Below are 19,220 nucleotides of genomic sequence, written 5' to 3' on the forward strand. Positions count from 1 at the left end.
TTGAGGCGCTGGTGGTGCCACGCTTCCCCCAGCACAGTCCACCCTGGCTGTCTTTGTGCATGAGAAACGGGTTGAGCTCTGCAGAGAGATCGTCTGGGTGGGAAGCGATGGGGGAGGTGGAGTGGGCTCATGTGCTGTTAGTGGGGGATGAACAGCAACGCGTTGATGGCGAGGGGCTGGAATGGTTCTTCACCCAGATTGTGAGCTTTCTTGCCGATCTGCTTCTTTCTGGTCGGCTCTCCGACTTCTGCTTTTGCCTCCTCTACAATTCTCCTTTGCTCTCAGTCTGTGCAATTCCAAGGGAACTGTTGGGGAGTATAAAGGGCCCTGCCTGGTTTCAAAGCCTGGAATGTTGAGCCAGTCAGCAGTGGGCACCGGCTCTGGATCTGGTTTCCTACGGTGTGTTGGTAACCAGTGCTCTTATCTAGAAAGTTCATCCACACGCAGGTGCCCGTGTCTTGAGCTCTGACAGCCTGGACCTCTAAAGTGAAAGGGGGGACCCCAGGGTTTTGGGGGCTCTGCACTTCATCAGAGCCTATTCCTGGCCCTGCAGTCTGTTCTCTTTTTCCTGGATCACAATAACCACGGCTGGAAATATAATCTAGAAACAGACTCGAATGAAACGATAACGGTTTTGCCGAGCAGTGTCCGAGGTTTAAATGGGTTTGTGACTGTGCTTGTCTTTGAACCGCGTGATATCCATACTTCAAAAATTTGCCTGACAAGGCCTGGAAAATACCCATTTTGCTTATGGACAGTGTAATTACACATCTGGCGCTTGGTTGTAAGGCATCGGGAGGAGAAAACTGCTCTCGTAGTTCTGCGTTTGCATCTGTCATTTCACCACTGAATAATGCCAACGGCGGGTGTAGCATATACATTCTGTAAGACTAGCTTCTCCTATGTTTGCACAACACATTCAACCTCAGGATTTTAGGTACTTTCCAAATGCCCCATTTTACCATTATTGTTAATGCCCGTTTCGTGAGTAGAGGAATGGAATGAGCAGGGGTTTCAATTGTCTCGCAGTTGCTGCAAAGGAAGTGTTTTTTGAATTTTAACCAAAACCTTAGACTTCTGAGAGGAGATCCAGACTGGGGTGTGTGTGTGTGTGTGTGTGTGTGTGTGTGTGTGTTTAAGCATCTTCGGTAGCACATGCACTATACGAGTTGTGTACATGCGGTGCTGTGTGCGTGGTGTGTGTGTAGAGTATAAAATATTCATACTGGAGGATATGGAGTCTTTGTCACTTGAGGAGTCAGATTCAGCCCCTGAATCTTTCAATAGTGACCTGACAGCCAGCCGTGCGGGATATGAGGCCACGATCTTAATTCGTAGGAGCGGGGTTATGCTTAATACCTCGTGAACATACTTCACAGACACGGTCCAAGTTTAACAACACATGCAGGTCTTTTCAATAACAAACAGTAGGTGCTTAAAATCTCCCTCTATTTGTTTTCACCTAGAAAACCGACTCTTTATTTGCTCGGCTTGGAGGATTTTTTTTTTCTGTGACTGTATTTCCAGAGCAGCATGGATTTCTCTAGAAGTAGCAGGGCTTTTAATATGACAGTTCTAACCTGTGCCGGGAACACAGTAGGGACTCAGTCCTTGTTGGAACTGTGAAAGAATGAATGGGCAGCTCCCTGAACTGGAGATTTTGATTAATGGTAATGGGTGCTTCTGCATTTACTCACACACATATGCAAGGCGTCTTCAAAAAGCATGAGGAAAATGCATACTATGAAAAAACTATGCATGCATTTAAAAATATTTTTTGCACTAAAATAAATTTCTTTTCACTCCATTGTTCCCAGAAACGTTTTGAAGTACCCTCGTGTGCTCTAAAGCATTCAGCTTTTTTTTTGACTTGATTGACACATTCTTTTTAAATTTATTTTAAAAAATGTTTATTTATTTGAGAAGCTGAGATAGAGAGAGATATATAGAGATGGAGAGAGATATAGAGATGAAGAGAGAGAGACAGAGAGAGGTACTACTGACAGATTCACTCTACAAAGAACCCAGGCTGCAAACCTGGGTCTACGCTGGTGGGAGGCTGGAGTTAGGAACCAGAACTGGGACTCGACCCCAGTTACTCTGATATGAGACGTGGGCGTCTTAACCACTACACTAAACACCCACTCCCAACAAATTCTTTCCTCAATGTCTTGATCAATTTATCAGTGATCAAAGTTCAGTTGATCAACCAATTGCTTTGTTACTATGGAAATATTTCACCAACATTTGCATTCTTCACTTTCCTTCTTTGTGTATCTGCCATCATCATCTACACTGAATCAGTATTTGACTCCACATTCTTTCTCTGAGTCCACAGCTAAAATAGGCATGCACTCAGCACATGTGCATACCAAGTCCTGGACTGGAAATTCATTTCTTCTCTTATAACTCTTGATGGGGGACTTGGAATGGTCAGTAGAGCTAGTGGTGTCACGAGGATCCAGAGGCTGGCTTGAGAGTTCTGTACTGCACACTCATCACAGGTCACAATCCATGGCTAAGGCTAAAAAGCATTTTGTCCAAACAGTGCTGGGAGAAGCAGTAGCCAATGCCGCCAGGTCCTGAACACCTGCTTTTGGGGCTTGGGACCCAGGACTCAGATATACACGTCATTCACTCCTTCTTCCTCTGCTCCCTACCCTTGTGGGGTAAGGGCAGAGCCACCCCTGGTCCCACAGTCTTCGGGAAGAATGTGGAGAAATTCTCTGGACGCACAATCTTGTTTTGGGGGCTTTCAGGGACTCTGAGTGACTTGGTTTCCCAGGAGCATTGGGTGTCTGGTGGCTGTTACTGTTGGCTAATCATTGCATGCGTCTTTCCAAGGAGGGTTTCATGTGTGTACATGTTCCCCCTTCCCTCGACCCACAAGTCAGAGAACAATGAGACAGCTGCGTTTCTGCTCTGGTTGAAGAGCTAGGGCAGGGGCTGCTTCTGGGTGGAGAAGGTCTTTGGTGGATCACGCACCCTGTTTGATTCCTAAGCCATCGCCTAGCACCCTGAGACCACAGCATGATGGTTTTGTCCAGACAATAGGGAAACGGTCACCAGCTGAATGGTTTGAACAGCAAGTATTCTGGGGTTATCAGAGCCAGTGCCCTTTGGGGGCCCTCAGAAGCACGAGCAATGCTTGCTGGACAAGAAAGTGCGGGGTGTGTGTGTGTGTGTGTGTTCACCTGTGCAGCATATTCTCTCCTTTTTTCTCTTGTCTGAAAATCACTCTGTAAAATCATTGTCTTCTTTAAAAAGGATGAGCTTAAACTAAAATCTGGGGTAGGATGGCAAGTGGAGCTGTCTGCAGGAGGGGAACATGCTTACCTTTCATATTGAGGTGCACTTGTCAGATCTACTGCAAGGAGTCAGAGCAGTCTCCGTGTCTGTTGGTTCTTCTGGCTGAAAATATTTAAAAATTCCTTTTGTCCCAAACACGTACAGACCTTTTTCTTCTGTATTATCCCTTCAACAATACAGTATGACAACTATGCACATAGCATTTGTTTTGTAGTAGGCATTGGTATTGTGAAAGTGATCTGGAAAAGATTTAAAATCTGTGGGAGCCCGTTCTTATCTTCTATGCAGATACAACACTATTTTATTTCAGGGACTTGAGCAACTGGGCATTTTCATATTGGGGAAGATGTGAAAATGACCTCCTATGGATGTTGAGGGACAACTGGCCTTCAGCTATAGGAAGTGTTATTTTTTTAAAGATTTTATTTGTTTATTTGAGAGGCAGAGTTGAGAGAGAGAGAGAGAGAAAGAGAGAGGAGAGAGAGGTCTTCCATCTACTAGTTCACTTTTCAAATGGCTGCAACGGCCAGAGCTGAGTCAATCTGAAGCCAGGAGCCTCTTCCAGGTCTCCCACGTGGGTACAGGGACCCAAGCACTTGGGGCCATCTTCTACTGCTTTCCCATGCCATAAGCAGAGAGCTGGATCAGAAGAGGAGTAGCTGGGACATGAACTGATGCCTATATGGGATGTTGGCGTCCCAGGTGGAGGTATAGCCCACTATACCACAGCACCGGCCCTGAGAAAGTATTATTTAGATGAGAAGTTGTGGTGGAAATGCATGCCATAATTTAGAAAGCAAGTGCTGGCCGGCACCGCAGCTCACTAGGCTAATCCTCTGCCTGCAGCGCCGGTACCCTGGGTTCTAGTCCCAGTTGGGGCGCCAGATTCTGTCCGGTTGCTCCTCTTCTAGTCCAGCTCTCTGCTGTGGCCTGGGAAGGCAATAGAGGATGGCCCAGGTGTTTGGGCCCTGCACCCGTATGGGAGACCAGGAGGAAGCACCTGGCTCCTGGCTTCCGATCAGCACAGTGTGCCGGCCTCAGTGGCCATTTGGGGGGTGAACCAACAGAAGGAAGACCTTTCTCTCTGTCTTTCTCTCTCTCACTGTCTAACTCTGCCTGTCAAGAAAAGAAAAGAAAAGAAAAGAAAAGAAAAGAAAAGAAAAGAAAGCAAGTGCTCAGCTAATACCTGTGCCTAAGATATTCGACAAAAGAGCTCATCAAGGGTGCTAAGATCTGAAGGGCAGGGAAAACTGTGACAGGTGAAGCTGTCATTCCGGGTTGATTTCCTGTCCCCTACCCGAAACAGGGCCCATGATCATTTTCAATACTCTGAGCCTGCCCCTTCTTGGTAGTGAGTTTCCATGGGGCAACCTCTTCAGTGTGAAGCCCTGAGAAAGCCAGGTCCTGGCCAAAGCACACACTGGTGCTGTCTGTGGGTTTCCCTATGTCCAATGCGGGGAAGTTGCACGTGTGTGTTTGCTCCCTGTTCAGCAGCTGCTGGGTTCAGCCATGAGGAGGCCAGTGTGGCTGGTGGATGGAGCACACCACGGGTGTCAGTTAGCAGGATGTTGTGTGCTGGCACAGAAGGTGGTAAGGTGAGAGGTGGGGGGGGGGGCATTTCCCTGGCGGGTTGGGGAATGGGGCGTGTAGCTGGGGAGGGTTGGGGGGGGTGTTGGGCCACCAGCGTCTATAGCCCATGCGGAGCTGCCGATCTGAATTAGACAGAGACCCTGGGCGGAGACTGCTTCTCCCCCTTGGTCCCCAGGACCTCCCCGACCAACATTTCCAAATTAAAAAAAAAAGTGTGGAAAAATACAGTACGAGTGACAGCGCCGTCCCAGTTTCCGACAGCTCTGTTTTGACTTCACCATCAGCCAAACTGGAGCCCCGGAGTAGCCGGCTTAATTTGTCACCTTGAGTTATTAACCGTTTCCCTGCCTTGCCCAGTGGGTGTCCTTTGCTGGCTGGCTGGCTGCTGGCTCAGGGACTGTTAATCCTGCACCCTTTCTCTGGGGTTTGGGGCTCTTCCTGCAGATCCTGGTTTTCCTCACAGAGTCAAATCTGAATTCACTTCACAGTTGCCTTCCCAGCTGTTTTTTGCCAAGGAGTAGCTGAAGCAGAAGGGTGCTGGGTACGAGCAGGAAAGAATGACTCCAGTGTCAGCTCTCGCATGGGCCATGGCGCCCTGCAGAAGTTCAATAGTTCAGTCTATTTCTCTTGGTCGAGGGCCAAAAGGCAGAGAGAGAGAGAGGCTCCTTTTTGGAACTGGGATGATGTAGAATATAGTCTATTGGGAAGTAGGCAGAGAGAGAATGCCACTATATATTTTATGTCATTAGTCTTTGTCACCTCCACTCAGCAACTTGGAGCGTCTTATTCTCTCTCCTGCCATCATCCCTTGGGTACTGCATACCTTCGACTCTCCTCTTGGTTCCTCAGGGTCTTCTCGGGCTGTGTCATATCTTCAGACCATTACCCACTGTTCCCTTTTCCTTCAAACCTTACATAGCTTCAATTCCATTCTCCCTGGAGATTTGTACTTTTAGACTACACAACTTTTACCGCAAGCAGTGAATGCAAGTTAAGGAATTCTTCGGAGAGTTCCTGGTTATACAAAAATAGTGCATTTCAAAACTAAGGTGTCTCTTAGAAACCTTTAGCTTACAGATTCTGTTTTATTTCTGTGAAGTGGAAGTTGTCTTAGGATATAAGAGCTAGTGTACTTGGATGATTTATTATTCAAAATGTCAAAATGTATACAGTAAAAACTTTTCTCCTACCAATTCAGGTCTTTCTCTGGAAACAACTGAAATTGCTACTTTTCTTTGTCTGGTTTTCCAGGATATTATATGCACATGTGCAATTGCATAATATCTATTTTTGTTTAATTTCAATAGATGCCTTATTGTTGAATTGTAAGTTTGAAGAAAACTTGCAAGGATATTTCAGAGTCCTTGTATATCTCATCACCTAATTTTCTCTTTTGTTAGCACCTCACACAAGGGTCCTTTGAAAATTCACGGGGGTGGGTATTTGTCCTGCAGTTAGGGCACCCGTGTGCCATATTGAAGTGCCGAGGTTAGGTACCTGCCTCTGCCTGCTGATTCCAGTTTCTTGCTGATGTAGACCATTGGGAGGGAGCTCTGATGGCTTCCTGTCATCTCCTTGGGAGACCTGGATTGAGTTTCTGGTTCTTGGCTTGTTGTGGGCATCTGGGGACTGAACCAGTGGATGGGAGCCCCCCTCCACTCCCTCAAAAAAACTTTCATGGAATAACAGAATTCAAAGAGAAGTTTATTTTGGTGGAAAATAACTTTGAAATTAATGTATAGTTTTTGTACAATATGCATTTCTATCAACTATATATATAGTATATATAGATACTATATATTATATATTATAGAGTATATATCTCACCACAGTGTCAAGTACATACTTCAACGTGACTGCTCCCTGGTGATGCTAACCTTGATCGCCTGGCTGGGGTGGTGTTAGGCTGAGTAACGTCTCATCCCTGTTATTCCCTAACCTTTGGGAGAGAATCACTAAGCCATAGCCCACAGACAGAGAGGTGTAAGGCTTCACCTCCTTGACGCCCTGTAATTGTTCATTTCTCATGATGTGGCAGCCCATTCTACAGGTTTTGTCTTTTTTTAGAGGTCATTCTGTATCAGTAGCTCAAGAACTTCCCCATGTATTAGCTTGCATTTTTTCTATGAATCTATTAATACAATAACGGAGTTAACTACTCAGCTTATGATGGGTATTTAGTTTACTTCAAGATTTTGATCATATACATGAGGCCGAAATAAGGAATCCGGTGCACATTCAAGCATTTCTGCAAGAGAAATTCTTGAAGGATGCATGGCTACTTAAAGAGGATGCGATTTGTAACTTCATGAACTGTTGCTATATTACTTTTGAGGGTGAACAAATTTCTACTCCTCTAGTAATGCATAATTAAAATGATACAGTGGATAGAATTTCAGGTTGTTAGAAAAGTATTTTGAAATTAGTGGACCATTCAATGCTTTGCAAATCTTAATCTGCAGCATAATAGGAGTATAGAAAAACCAATTAATTAGGTGTAGATAATTTAATGAGTCTGGAGTCCTGCCTACCTGTGGAAAACCTTGTCTGTCTCCTACCTCATTCCTAAACTTGATTTCCATTTATACCTACTCTCTGGCATGTTCTCGAAACCTTCCTAGTTTCACATACAACATTCTTTTTGAGAGAGAGAGAGAGAGTCAGCCGGCGCCGCGGCTTACTAGGCTAATCCTCCGCCTTGCGGCGCCTGCACACTGGGTTCTAGTCCCGGTTGGGGCGCCGGATTCTGTTCCGGTTGCCCCTCTTCCAGGCCAGCTCTCTGCTGTGGCCCGGGAGTGCAGTGGAGGAGGACCTAAGTCCTTGGGCCCTGCACTCCATGGGAGACCAGGATAAGTACCTGGCTCCTGCCATCGGATCAGCGCAGTGACCTGGCTGCGGCGGCCATTGGAAGGTGAACCAACAGAAAAAGGAAGACCTTTCTCTCTGTCTCTCTCTCTCACTGTCCACTCTGCCTGTCAAAAAAAAAAAAAAAAAGAAAAGAAAAAAGAAAGAAAGAAAAAAAAAGAGAGAGAGAGAGAATGCTCCCATCCCTTGGTTTACTCCTCGAATGCCCACAACAGCTAAGGATGGGTCAGATCAAAGCCAGGAACCAGGGACTCTATCCAGATCTCCCACATGAGTGGCAGGAGCCAAGCGGTTGAGCCTTCACCTGCTGCCTCCGGGGTCTGTGTTAGTGGCAAGTTGAAATCAGGAGCCCAACGTGGGTATTGAACCCAGACACTCTGACGTGGGATGCAGTCATCTTAACCACAAGGCCAAATGTCCACTTTTGCATGTGACGTTCTTCATTTGTTCAAGTTTCTCAAGACTTTGCAGCTGTCTATTGCCATACTAAGCCTCGTCAGTCATTGCCATGTTGAAAAATATTTGTCTTCGACGTGTCTTGTGGATATGCTAGGGAAAGGGGCCGTATCGTCTTTCCCGTGGGTCTCCCCAAAGGCTTCTGAGCCCCACGTGAAGTGAGTTCATGTTACTAGCAGAGCTGCTGGCTGCCCCTCTTCTCCTCCACACCCTCCATCACCTGCTACCAGGAAGAGCTGCCCGGGAGGAGGGAACCATTGCTATGAAGGTGTCCACCTCTCCCTGCCTTCCTGGTGCCCACATTCTTTTCCTGAGAATAACATGAGAGGGACAAATATTTTCTTTGTGGTTAAGTGACAACTTCACTGAGCAGTGAGAAATAGCTATGAAGATTGCTGGTGAGATCTGAAATCATCTGGAACTGTTGCAAATCGCAGTAGGGAAACTGTAGGCCACGAAAGGCGTGTGGTTGGTGGCTTCCCTCACTGGTTGAACTGCTGTGAATGTATTTACTGTGGCCAGTTGGCTGCCAGTCGGGAAGGCTGTCCCACCCAGCCATTCTGGCCTTAGACTCGCCGTTTTAGACGTACGGGCTGCTGTAACAAAAATACCATGCATGGTTGGCTTGTGAAGGACAGAAATCGATTTCCTCATGGTTCTGGAGCCTGGAGAGTCCAAGATCAAAGCAGCAGCAGATCTGGTGTCCAGCGGGAGCCCACTTTTCTGTTCCTCAATGGAGCCTTGCCCCTGCGTCCTCCCATGACGGAAAGGGCGAGGAAGAGCCCTCCTGAGCCCATTCCTGATCCCGTTCCTGAGGGCTCTTCCCTGCAACCCAATTACCTCTCAAAAGCCCCGTCCGTTAATACCATCACCCTGATGGCTAGGGTTCCACCATACGCATTTAGGGAAGGTGCAAACATTCTGACCATAGCACTCGTCTTTTTCTGGGGGCAAATCTAAGCTGAGGCAGAAGTACTCAGCTCCAATGCTCTTGTCTTTTGTCCAAGTCTCTGAAAACCTAGTCCTCCTCATACCAAGAGCATTGAGAGAACATTTGGGGACAGAGTGTCCCTCTGTCTCTCTGTCTCCACCTCCAACAACTCTTGCTTAGTGAAGCATTCTCTATTACACTTCCACTTTTTTCTTTTAAGACTTTATTTTTTTTACTTTTTAAATTTATATAAAGGGAATACATTTCTTGTATTTCATATATATCGTTCTGCTTTCTAATTCCCTTAGTTCATACACATTTATGTTGGTGTGGTGTTACCCCTCCAACCTATTTAAATCATGGGACTCCAAGACTGGGAAGACTCTTGGAACTCCAAGGAAAGTCTCTTTCAGAGTCCCAGAGCTGGTTGAAGAAGCCCAGGGCTGCCTCAGACAGGTGTTTTAAGTTAGCTTCTCTTTATTACACACCCTTATTTCTTGAGGATACAATTGTAATAGCAACAACAATGAATCTCTTTTCTCACATCCATTATAAATAGTACAAGCTTGATACATACTGTTTCCTTGTAACACTTCTTCTAGGCCAGTGAACTATCATTTCCCCCATTTAAGCAGATGAGGACATATAGGAAATAGTGATTAAATTACGTTCCCCAAATCAAGATCATGTGACTAATAATACGAGGCAAAGCTGGGACAGTAGATTATAGAGCCTGCACCTTGCCCTTTTGTTGGGTCTTCTGTGCAACATTTCAGAGCAACGTGCATGGAACGCAGAGAGGGTATGACAAAAACGGTCTCAACCTTGCAGAGTTTTCATGCTAACCGCAGGGTTACAACATGGGGCTTGGGTCGCCAATAAAATTACTCATTAATGTTTGCATTCTGGATAAACTAGCATACGTATGTCTAAATATTGTGTGGGACATACTCATACTAAAAGTTACCTTTTTTACTCTATAAAATATTTCACTGGAAATTTGATTTCTGATTTTTTTTTTTTTTTTTTTTTAGTATATGTATGTCCAATCATTGTGTGCGATGCATTTATCTTTAAAATCCCACTTAATAGTGCATGGAACATTCTTATTCTGAAAAATGTCCTTCAGTGTTCATCTAAAGCTCAGATTTCGCTGGGTATCCTGCTTGGTTAGAGAGCTTAGAAAACATGGAAAAGCTCAGGTACTCTGCATTCTTGCTTGTCCTCAGCCCAGGCGATCCAGTGGCCTCTTCCTCCCCCACGCCCTCCGCCCACTGCACGCACTCCGCACAAAATGCACCCCCTGTGACACCACGGCAGCCGCTGGAGCGGCGTCCTCGGCTGCCCAGCAGTCAGCAAAGGACATTTTTCTTTCTGTCCTGGGGTGTGTCCATTAACTCCCCAGACCTCCACTCCCCTCCGGGAACACTATTCCTCTCGGCTCTCCCCTTGCGCTCTGCCCAACCCTCCACTCCACCCCACCCCAGACGTCCGTTTTGCCAATGTCCCCACCCCGCCCACTGGCGTGCTTGCTCGGGTTTGGGTCAGGTCACTTGGTGTTCATTAGTATTCACCTAAGTCACGGAGCCCAACGGGAACGAGGCAGGAAAGTGGCCTGGCTGCGTCTTTGTCCTCGCTCTGAGATAGGCTTTCACCGGAGCTGGGGCGAGCTGCGGGGTGGGCGGCTGCCCTGCGCACACTGGCGGCAGTCACGGCCCGTGTCCTTTCTGGGATGGGGGGCGTTCCACCGGCTATTTTAAGGCCAGACTGGTGAATGTTGGGTTCCCCTTCGTTTACCTAGGCTTTCAATATTTTCCCTGGCACGCTCCAAGGTGGTCACAGAATGTGGGAAACCAGGCAAGGGAAAAAATTAATGCTGTGTGATGACGCCCCTGGTCGCCGCTGCTCCATTCCATGGAAAAGACAGGGGCTCGCTATCTGTGTCTACGGGTGTCTCCCCAAGCTTTTAGCTGTGTTGGCACCTGCTCAACTCCAGGGATGGTGGAAAAAGCAAACTGGCTGCACCCCAGCCCGCGGCCTGCCTGGTAGCCCAGCTCCACCCGTTCCTGCGGACTGTCTTTGCCCACTGTGAATGCCCCTTTATCGTCAGCGAGCGATACTGCCTTTTCGAAAATACTGTGTGGGCCTTGTGTCCCAGATGCCTGTGGCATGAGGGCTCTGCTTCCCTTTCAAGGGTGTTGGCTTAAAAACTCACCCAGAAACCTGAGAAAAAATATCTCCACTTGGCAGCTCCGGGAGCACACACCAACCGCCTAAGGTTCCTTAGTCCACTGGCCATGGATTCCACAGTGGACGCTTATTACATCGGAGGGAAGCTACTTCGATACTAAGAAGTAGGTAGCAGGGTAGTCACTGTTATCTAGAAGGCATACAGGAGCATTGCCAGCCCCCTGAAGAAGCGCACGGTGCAGATTTACTTGGTCACCTTCCATAAGCCATGGAGTCGTTTTACTGGCAAGTGCTGTGTTGACCCACAGGCATGGTTTTCTGGGTTAATATTTCATTAGAATTTATCGTGGAAATTGTGACCTCTCAAGGGTCTGAAGTGGGGTGTGTAGTTGTTGTTTTAGTGTTTCCCATAAGTCAAGCATTTATTAAATGCCCACTGTAAGCCAGACACTTGACTGATCACTTTTGCATACATTGTGAGGTTGAACCCTCCCCAAGGACACCATATGGAAAAAGCCATGGGACCTGTCTTACAGATGACAGGTTGGGTAGCTCATCCATGTCCTCCTGTCAAGGTCATCCTGGAATAATTTCTGTCCTGGGTCTTCCTTGACATTAAGTCTCCAAAAATAGGAGAATTTTTCTTTTGAGCATTTATTTGCAATCTAATTGCAACTTCACTCTCTCTGGAAAAATAGGTCATACCCAGAGTTGAGAGACCTACTTGAAGATTGTTCTTTTCTACACATTGCTAACTTAGTTCTGTTCTGAACTAAGTTCCCCCTTTTCTTTAATCCCATAGAGCAACAGATGCCTTAACCAAAAGCTGTTGTCTCTTTGTTGTACCTGGATGGAAGGTGTTGCCTAGAGAACCAGTTATCTCTTTAACTGACCTGAAGACACAGACCATCGAATGTGGTCTCCAGTTGACTTGCACTGGGCACCAGGAGGCCACAGGCAAGTTACTCGGACTATCGGTAAATCCTGGAGTCCGTGAGATGCTCCATGTGAAATTTTGTTCCTCTAAAGTAATGCCCAGCATGCAAGCTGTCAAGTGTTACCAACTGTCTACTAGGAGGAGAGCATTGGGAAAGGAGTTCATGGTCCCTGGCATTTGACTAAATCTAGGTAAAATCTTAAACATAGTTCTCACGGGTTACTTGGTCCCCATTGGTCCCGGTCCCTTCTTTCTTCCCTCTGTCCTCAGTTGGTATTATTCTCCTTCACTGTGCTATTGAGTACTGGTTTGTCTTCATCTTGACAGCCCGAAGAGTATCGATAAGTGAAGAAAAACCTCAAGAGTTGGACTGTAGACACTTTCATTATTGGAGCAATTTAGGATTTTTAATTAAGCCCTTGCCAGCTCAAAAGACCACAGCTTCCTCATAATGGGCAGAGCTTCCCCCTGCCTGGAGGAGCTTTCAAAACACAAATGCCTAGAAAAATCTCTCATATTCCAGAAGACATCAACCCAGCACCGTGGAAAGTAAGGAAAGACAGCAAACCCTGGAACCTGCCCATCATTCTTCAGCACACATGTTTCCTTCCCTCTACAAACATTTCATCTAAGCATGCGCATGCTTCACAGGCCAGGTGGCAGTTCCTTACTTTCACTGTCTGCTTTTTCTGCAAGCTCTCCAGATGCTCTGTACGTCATGCAGCAAGGGACTTTGATTCCACGTTTCCAAAGTAACTCTTATGGGCAAAACCCCGTGCGTGGTGCTCCGAAGGACCTGGGCGACGTCAAGCATAAACCAAGAAGACTCCATGACCATGGCTAGAAATTGCCAACAATTGCAAAGCAACCAACAGACCATAAAAGCCAAGACTCTGATCCTAGAACATAAGCCATATGTGCTTTTTCCAGAATGAACAAGCCATCCAAGCGTATGGACATGAATCAGAAATATACATTCTCTTGCTCATTCTGATATTCCTTCTATAATTAGTTTTTGAAGGTCTTTGAAGTTCTGAGTCCATTATTAAGGGAAAAGTCAAAAGGAAGAACGTAGGCTTAATGGCCTCAAAGAGCTTATAAGAAGGTCCCTAGGTGTTGCTTACATTTTTTATTGTAAAACATGAAGTGAGTCTGTTATTTACTAGAAAGTCTTTGATTCTTTTTTTTTTTTTAAGATTTGTTTATTTGTTTGAAAGGCAGAGTTACACAGAGAGAGAAGGAGAGGAAGAGAGAGAAAGAGGTCTTCCATCTGCTGCTTCACTCTCCAACTTGCCGCAATGGCCAGAGCTGGGCCAATCCGAAGCCAGAAGCCAGGAGCTTCTTCTGGGTCTCCTACACAGGTGCAGGGGCCTAAGGACTTGGGCCATCTTCTACTGCTTTCCCAAGCCATAATACAGAGCTGGACTGGAAGTGGAGCAGCCAAGATTTGAATCAGTGCCCACCCAAACCGTGGGATGCCGCACTGTAGGCAGCGGCTTTACCCGCTACGCCACAGCGCTGGGCCCAAAAGTCTTTGATTCTTGAAATACAAAATGTTATCATGTTCAGACATACACTGGTCTTTTATAGCCATCCTTAGATTTCAAAACTGCAGAAATGTAGGATTGGGGTGGGGGTTGGGCCTGGCAGTTAAGATGCCTGCATCCTACCTCACAATACTTGGGTTCAAGTCTTGGTTCTGGCTCCTGTTTCCAGCTTCCTGCTGGTGCAGACCCTGGGAGGTAGCAGGTGACAGCTTAAGTAAGTTGGGTTCCTGATGCCCATGTGGGAAACCTGGACTGAATCCCTGGCTCCTGACTCTGGCTCTAACCCAGCCTTGGCCACTGCAGTTTTCTCTCCATCTGTCTCTTTCTCTGTCTGTCTGCTCTCAAATACATAAATCTATAGACACACTTAAAATAAGAAGGAAGAAAGCTTGACACTGAATTATCTGAAGCCTCTCTCTGTGATGAAACCTTCAGTTGACTGGCTGTGTGGGTGCCCAGGAATCACTCTGTCAGGGAGTGTGTTTTATCAAGGAAGCCCTCAGAGGTGGCTTAGTGTCAGCGTAGCTTTTGTAGAACGGGAAGCTCATAGAGGGGCATGCCTGGAGGAAGGAGAAGGGTTAGAGCAGGGGAGAGAAGGGGAGTGGGGAAGTTGGAATAGTGGTAGGAATGGCAACTGGAAGAAGATTCTCTTAGCAAAACGCTCTCCAGTTCCATCCATGTTGTTGCAAATGACATTTGCTTGCTTTTTTAATGCTAAGTATTACTCTATTATATATGTAAGGGCATTTCAAAAAGTTTATGGAAAATGGGATTAGAAAATAATCCTATCTTTTTTTGGTGTTTTTGATGTAACAAATTTTGAAATGCAAGCCTACATGGGATCTTCAAAAATTTCATAGAAAATGTGTATGCAGAACAATTAGGCACGGATTTCCCATTTATGCACTAAAATAAACTTACCTTTTATCATCTATGGATGGACGCTTGGGTGGATTCCATAATGTGGCTGTGGGGAATAGGGAGATTGTGGTCAAAAGGTATAAGACCTCAATTAGGAAGGAAGAAAAAATTTTTTTTTTACTTTGAGATATACTGCACAGATTATTGACTATACTTACCATTGTAGTCAATAATAATGTATTGTATATTCAAAATCACAAAGAGAGTACTTTTCAAATGTTCTCATTACAAAAAAATGTCATAATTTGAGGTGATGAGTATGATAATTGGTTTGATTGGTGCCACGTTGTATTCATAAACCATAACATCATTTTGTACCCTATCAATATATGTAATTTGTCAATTTACAATTAAGTTTGCCATGATCAGTGTTTTTAGGTACTATGCCTGCTGTTTTTGTTCGTGGGCCTGGAGGTGTGTTCTGGTTTTGCCAGTAGCAGAAGTAGATAGCACAATGCTTTCTTTCCCAACATGCACAAATGTCAGAAATACATACCGGGGGCTGGGTGGTTGCTGAAAACATGATTTCTCTGGGGTGGACATTAGGCCTACAGATTAAGACATTGGCATCCCACTGATATGGGATGAGTGCCTGGGTTCAATACCCAGCTCTGGTTGCTGATGCCAGCTCCCTGCTAATGCAGGCTCTGAGAAGCAATGTGTAGGCTCAAGTGATTGGGCTTTTGCCACCCACATGAGAGACTTGGATTGAGTTCCCAGCTCTCTGCTTTGGACCTGGCTTGCTGCTGTTGTGGGCATGCCAGAAGTGAACCGGCAGGTGGGAACTCTTTCTCCATATATGCAGCTGCTCCTCGTTCTGTGTCCCTTAGCTTCTCAAATAAATAAATATTATTTAAAAATATTTTTAAAATGTATAATTTCTCTGCCCCTCTCCCCACAGCAACCAACTCAGAATCCTCAGAAAAGGGGCCTAATAAACAGTTTGAACTCCAGCCAGGCCAGTCTGAGTACTGCTGGCATGAAAAGGTAATGTTTGGTATTTGCATGTGGGGCTCAGAGCAGACACAAGTTGAGGTGTGAGGAACTGATAGGAAATCCTTGTAGCAGAGATACTCAAAAGGGTTAATGAGCTGTAGTAGTGTCTTCATTGGAAATATTTCACAAGAGTCTAGTAGCTTCTTTCCAGGTTGGGCAAGATCTGTACAAAGGCAAGTGGCCAGGTATGGCAGGATGGGGGAGGGGAGGCAGGTAACTGGGGTGTGGGGAGGTGGGGGTGGATTAACAGATTTGTCTTATTTCCTATTCATGAACTCTATGACATTTATTTTTATTTACTCCCAATGAAACCTTTTATTTAATGAATCAAAATTTCATAAGTACAACTTTAGGGATATAGTTATTCTTCCCACCATACCCACCCTCCCCCACACCCTCCCACCCCTCCTCCTCCTCCCTCTCCACTTCCAAGTCCCATTCTGCATTGATTCATTTTCAATTAGCTTTGTACAAGAAGACCAACTCTATACTAAGTAAAGATTTCAACAATTTGCACACACACACACACACACACACAAACTGAGAACTGTTTGAGAACAAGTTTTACAGTTAACTCTCGTAATATAACTCATTGAGGACAGAGGTCATGCATGGGAAGTTAGTATGCAGTGACTCCTGTCATTAATTTAACAATTAACACTCTTATGTATGATGTTAGTGACCACCTGAGGCTCTTGACATGAGTTGCCTAGGCTATGGAAGCCAATTGAGTCCACAAATTCTGTCAGTATTTGGACAAGACTATAAACAAAGTGAAAGTTCACTCCTCCCTTCAGAGAAAAGTACATCCTTCTTTGATGGCCACTTCTTTCCGCTGGGGTCTCACAGAGAGCCTTCTTGTAGAGCATTTTTGCCTCAGTGTCTTGGCTTTCCATGCCTGAAATGGTCTCATGGGCTTTCCAGCCAGACCAGGATGCCTTAAGGGCTGATTCTGAAGTCAGAGTGCTACTTAAAGCGACTGTCATTCTGAGTCTTCTGTGTGGATGCCTCTCATGTTGGAACATTCTCTCCATTTTAATTCTATTATTATTACCAGACACTTGATTCTATTTATGTGATCACTCTAACAATCCTATCTATATGCTCACTTTAACAGTTAATATGGTCACTTTAACACTTAAGATGACATTTTTCCCACCTTAATTTTATCAGCTTAATGAGATTTGGGGTCCCGTGATAAGTTTTTAAACTGTACTCCTAGAAATAAGTCTGTAGGAATGTATATAGAGCTATATAGCTTTACAGTTACAAACTCCCTCATTCTTCACTTAATCCCACTCTTATTTTTATTCAGATCCATCTTAAATTGGCTTAATACACATATGATTAATTCTACATTACGAGTTCAACAAGTATTATGAAGAAAAAAAAAAAAACAAACAAAAAAGCCAAAACTGTTCCTCAACAATCAAGACAAGGACCTCTCAAGTCATCCCTTCTCGAAGTGTCAATATCACTTCTACAGATTTTGTTTTCGGTACGTACTCTATTAGTTCTCACAGATCAGGGAGAGCATATGGTATTTGTCCATTTGGGACTGGCTTATTTCATTGAATATGATGTTTTATAGATTCATTGATTTTGATGCAAATGATCAGATTTCATTTTATTTTACCACTGTGTAGTATTCCATAGTGTACATATCTCATAAGTTATTTATCCAGTCTTTAGTTGATGGGCATTTAGGCTGATTACATGTCTTAGCTATTGTGAATTGAGATGCAGTAAGCATGAGGGTGCAGATAACTCTTTCAGATGCTTATTTCATTTCCTTTGGGTGAAATCCATGGAGGGGAATGGCTGGGTCATGTGGTAGATCTATATTCATATTTCTAAGGTATCTCCATATTGTCTTCCATAGTGGCTTTATCAATTTGCTTTCCCACCAACAGTGAATTAGTCTCTTAGCGGAGTCTTTTGTTTCCCCTATATATAGAATCATGTCATCTGCAAATAGGAGATAGTTTGGATTGCTCCTTCCCAATTTGTATATCCCTTTGATTTCTTTTTCTTGCCTAATGACTCTGGTTGAAACTTCCAAGACTATAATGAATAGCAGTGATGAGAGTGGGCATCCTTGTCTGGTTCTGGATCTCAGTGGGAATGCTTCCAACTTTCCCCCATTCAATAGGATGCTGGCTGTGAGTTTGTCATAAATTGCCTTGATTGTGTTGATGTTTTTCATTCTATACCCAATTTGCTAAGAGTTTTAATCATGAAATGGTGTTGTATTTTATCAAATGATTTCTTTGCATCTATTGAGATGATCATATGGTTTTTTTTTTCTTCAGTTTGTTAATGTGATGTATCACATTGATTTGTGAATGTTGTACCATCCCTGCATACCAGCAGTAAATCCCACTTGGTCTTTCTGATGTGTTGTTGAATTCTATTGGCCAGAATTTTTTGAGGATTTTTACACCTATGTTCATCAGAGAGATTGGTCTGTAGTTCTCTTTTCTGTTGTATCTTTTTCAGCTTTAGGAATTAAGGTGATGCTGTCTTCATTGAAAGAATTTGGGAGGATTCTCTCTCTTTCAATTGCTTTGAATAACTTGAGAAGAGTTGGAGTTAGTTTTTCTTTAAATGTCTGGTAGAATTTAGCAGTGAAGCCATCAAGTCCTGGGCTTTTCTTTCTTGGGAGAGTCTTTATTACTAATTCAATTTCTGTCTTGGTTATAGGTCTGTTTAGGTTTTCTATATATTCATAGCTCAATTTAGGTAGGCTGTATGTGCCCAGGAATCTATGCATTTCTTCTAGGTTTCCCAGTTCATTGGTGTATAGCTCTTTGTAGTAATTCGGATGATTGTTTTTATTTCTGTAGTGTCTGTTGTTACATTTCCTTTTTCATCTCTAATTTTGTTGACTTGGATCTTCTCTCTCCTTTTTTTTGGGTTAGTTGGGCCAAAGGTATGTCAATTTAGTTTTTTTTTTTTTAATAAACCAACTCTTCATTTTGCTGGTCTTTTGTATTTTTTTGTTTTGATTTTGTTGATTTCTTCTCTAATTTTAATGATTTCTTTTCTTCTACTAGTTTTGGGTTTGGTTTGCTGTTTTTTTTTTTTCTAGATCCTTGAGATACATCAATAGCTCATTTATTTGATACCTTTCCAATTTCTTGATGTAGGCACCAATTGCTATAAACTTTCCTTTTAACACTGCTTTTTTGTCTCCCATAAGTTTTGATATGTTGCATTGTCATCTTCAATTGTTTCCAGGAATTTTTTTATTTCTCTTTTAATTTCTTCTATGACCCACTGTTTATTCAGGAGCATGTTGTTCAGTCTCAATGTGTTTGCGTATGTTCAAAAGATTCCTGAGTTGCTGATTTCCAGCTCCATTGCATTGTGGTCTGAGAAAGTGCATGGAATGATTTAGATTTTTTTAAATCTGCTGAGACTTGCTTTATGGCTTAGTATGTGGTCACTCCTAGAGAAATTTCCATGCACTGGAGAG

At 44.3% G+C, this 19,220-nt stretch overlaps 1 long non-coding RNA gene across 4 annotated transcripts in view; it reads left to right on the forward strand.

Annotated features, from left to right (window-relative positions):
• LOC103351608 (uncharacterized) overlaps window positions 1–19,220 on the forward strand; it is a 100,016-nt gene that overhangs the window by 63,126 nt on the left and 17,670 nt on the right. For all 4 annotated transcript variants that reach the window (XR_011383266.1, XR_007911564.2, XR_007911566.2 and 1 more), the window contains exons 2-3: window positions 15,648–15,733; window positions 17,058–17,240. This is a non-coding gene — a long non-coding RNA (uncharacterized lncRNA). The remainder of the gene's footprint in view (window positions 1–15,647; window positions 15,734–17,057; window positions 17,241–19,220) is intronic.

This window comes from Oryctolagus cuniculus, chromosome 17 (genome assembly GCF_964237555.1).
Source record: "Oryctolagus cuniculus chromosome 17, mOryCun1.1, whole genome shotgun sequence".
NCBI classification, from domain to species: domain Eukaryota; kingdom Metazoa; phylum Chordata; class Mammalia; order Lagomorpha; family Leporidae; genus Oryctolagus; species Oryctolagus cuniculus.